We start from the raw sequence: 3,713 nt of genomic DNA, 5'->3' as shown, positions 1-3,713 counted from the left end.
AAACGGGACTTTTTCCTGAAGAAACAGAAATTTTCTAGAAGTTCAGTGAAGCAAGCACCTCCAATATACAGGCGCTGCATCATCATCAAGCAAGCAAGTACCTTCACTGCACAGGCATTGCATCATCATCAAGTAAGCACCTCTATTGAGCTAAGCAAGCATGTCGACTAAATCGTGAAAAGTTGTGCTTTTGAGCCACTTCGACTAGGAATTTCAAAATTTTGATTTCTGTGTTAGACTCAGTTTGACGAGCCGAACCCGAATCTTGAAAAAAATAATAGTATAATATTATTATATTATTATTATTTTACCCTCTTTAGTTAAAACAGAGATAAATTTAATAATATTATAACCGGGTCTGAAATCTACTAGTACGGGGTAATGCCAGCACTCTCCGATGAGCTTAACTATGTTAATACTTCATCATAGATCTTTTATCTCTGAGATAATCATGTTACTAGTGTCATTTATACTAGTAGCTCATATATTTTAAAAAATGGTGACAGAGTAAAAGGAATCGACTCAAAAGAAGAAAAACTAGAGAACATGAGATGCTCCCATAAGACAACGTGACAAGATATACGAATATGTCGAGAAATAGGATCCCAATAACGATAACCCTTATGGTTAGAGCCATAACCAAGAAAACATCACATACGAGCCTGAGGTTCAAGCTTATTGTGTTCATGAGGTTGAAGAAGGATAAAACAGACACAACCAAAAACACGAAGAGAGTTGTAATCAAAAGAAGTATGATAAAGACGCTCAAAGGGTGTAGTGTTACTAAGGATAGAAGAAGGGAGTCTACTGATAACATGAACAGTAATAAAAACAGCTTCACCCTAAGTACGCTCAAGACAGGAAGAGGAAATAAGCATTACACGAACAAAGTTAAGAATATGATGGTATTTACGCTCAGCTCTGCCATTTTGTTGAGAGGTACCAGGAAAAGAAAACTCAAATAAAGTACCCTGTTCAGCGAGAAAATTTAAAAGTTTAGAGTCACGATATTCCATAGCATTATCGCGTCCAAAGATTTTAATGACCTTTGAAAACTGAGTTTAAATCATAGTGGCAAAGTTAATATAAATCTGAGGCAGCTCATGATAATTAGTTATCAAATAAACCCAAGTAAAATGTGAATAATCATCAATAAAGACTACAGAGTATCGAGCCCCTCCCACAGTAGCGGTGGGAGCAGGGCCCCAAACATCAGAATGAATAAGATAAAAAAAAGAGAGCAAGCAAGAGAGGAATTATTAGAAAAAGATAAGGCATGTTGTTTTATAGTTTGACAAGAGATGCAATTAAAAGACTCATTTTGAACTTGACCTAAAACACTCGTAGACATAAGAGGACGCGATTTTTCTAAGGAGCTATGGGCAAGACGGTAATGCCACGAGTGAAGAGTAAATAGCACAGAGATTTGATGTAGAGGAAACATGAAAGTTCTCGAGCTCAAACAATCTTCCGACCTTATAATCAGCCTCGATGATGTTTCTCGTCCGACGATCCTGCACACGATAACCAGAAATAAAAAAATTGACATCAAAACCGAGCTCAAAAAGTTGACCGATAGAGATAAGATTAAAATTTAATTTTAGAATAAAATAAGTATAAGGAAGATGAATATTGGATTGTGAAATAAATCCTTGATGTGTGGCATGCAAGGGAGAACCATTAGCAGTGTTGAAAAGAAGGTGCATTTGTAGTGGTAGACAACGACGAAAAAAGATAACGCAGAGGAGACATATGATTAAACAACCATAATCAAACCATTTAGAATTACCTGGAGGGGGTGGAAAGAGCAGCAGAGGTATTACCAGAAAAAGAGAGAAGTTGCTTAAGGAGAGATTCAATGTTTGATGGAGAGACAGAAAGTGGGTTGAGAGAGGTAGAATTGGTGAATTCAGTAGCAGTAGCAGCAGTAAGAGCAGGCACATTCTAAGAGTTGTTAGGACGAGTTTGATACTTTTTCTGATCTGAACGTGGTGGTCTAGTAAGACAGATAGTAATCAAGTGACCCGAGAGCTTACAATAATGGCAAAACAGTTTCAGGTAATTAGGGCCAATATGACCTTTTTGTTTGCATTTACGACATTCAATAGAGGGACAGTTGGAGAAGGAGTGCCCAGGACGGTTACAGTTTCGACAGAATTTTTCCTTTCTATTAGTGGCAGCAAACACAGTTTTACTCTTAGAGCGAGTCAATCCCAAGCACGTTTCGTTATACTTAAGGCGAGGAAGAGCATCTTCAAAACTAGGCAAGGGACTTTGATGAAGAAGAGAAGTCCTAACCGGCTCATAGTCATCAGTAAGTGCCAGAAGAAAATGTATAAGACGTGTTTGGTTCCGATAATCCTCATATACCTTAGCATCAGTGGAATATTTAAGAACAGGCTCACAAGAGGTTAATTGATCCCAAATAACTTTCATCTGAGCAAGAAAATCAAAAATTGCTTGGCCACGTGCTTGCTTAAGGCTATGAAGCTTCTTTAGCAGTTGGTACTGATGAGACCGATCAGAAATAGTGTAACGCTTTGCCAAATAATCCCATACCTCTATAGCAGTTTCAAAACGTCCAAATTGTAAATGAATGCTGGGAGTAGAAGTGTTGCGGAACCAAGTGATAATCTGGTGATTTTTACTATTCCAATCTTCCAATTTCTCTGCAAAGTCTTTCTCAACATCATCTTTGGATTTGGAGGGCCCATCTTTGGATTTGTCAGTCATTGTTGGCTTAACAGGACAGACAATATCACTAGTCACATATCGCCAAAATTTTCGACCTTTAAAAAATTCTCGCATAGCTTCAACCCAATGAGCATAGTTTGAGCCATTAAGGATAATAGGAATAGGCTGAAAAATATTCAGTTTCTCCATAACAATAGAAACAAAGGCAAAAAAGAGAAGAAACTGCAAATTCGGGGTAGAAAACGAAAAAACAGATGGCAAAATCGGAAAGATCTCACCAAAAACTTTAGAGAGAGTCCCACTATCTGCCACATTAGCGCCACGTCAGCAAGGAAGGACACGTGGCACCGCGTGATTGGAGGAGGAGAACGCGTCAGCGTTGACTAGGCGAGGAGGTGGCATGCAGGTCGCGAAGCGGGTCGGGCAGGCAGTGCAGATCCGTGGAGCATCTGATGTGACGCTGAGCCGTTGATCTGGGACTCTGGAGGTGTTTGGAAGGAGGAGAACTTCAAACGAGCAGGGAACTTCAAGCGGCGCGTGGCGGCGCATCCGGCAGAGTCCGGCAGTAATTCTGGAGGTGTTGAAAACTTCACAACGAGACGAATGCGGTGGTAATGGCGGTGACGAACCAAGGATTCAAGAAAGAGTCGAAAAATAAGGACAAAGTACTGCCGAAGGGGACAAAACACAAGAGCTAGAAACCAATTGTTATTGGAAAAAAAAAACCTATGCTCTTGGTACCATATTAAGAACAAGAGAGTAATTTGAAAAAAGTGCATTTGATTATTATTTAGTGTATTAAAAAGCACAATGTAAATGGATATATATATGCGCTAGAAGAATTAAAGTAATAATAACATAGAATCCTGTAATTAATATATAGATATGTTATATAAATGTAAATGATACTAATTTATCTAAATTGATTTTAATGATTTTTTAACATATTTTATTATTATTTCTAATTGTCATAAAAAATAAAATATTAATAATAAAATAATAAGTAGTAAATATAAATA

This window comes from Arachis ipaensis, chromosome B02 (genome assembly GCF_000816755.2).
Source record: "Arachis ipaensis cultivar K30076 chromosome B02, Araip1.1, whole genome shotgun sequence".
NCBI classification, from domain to species: Eukaryota; Viridiplantae; Streptophyta; class Magnoliopsida; order Fabales; family Fabaceae; genus Arachis; species Arachis ipaensis.
This window is presented reverse-complemented; position numbering follows the sequence as displayed.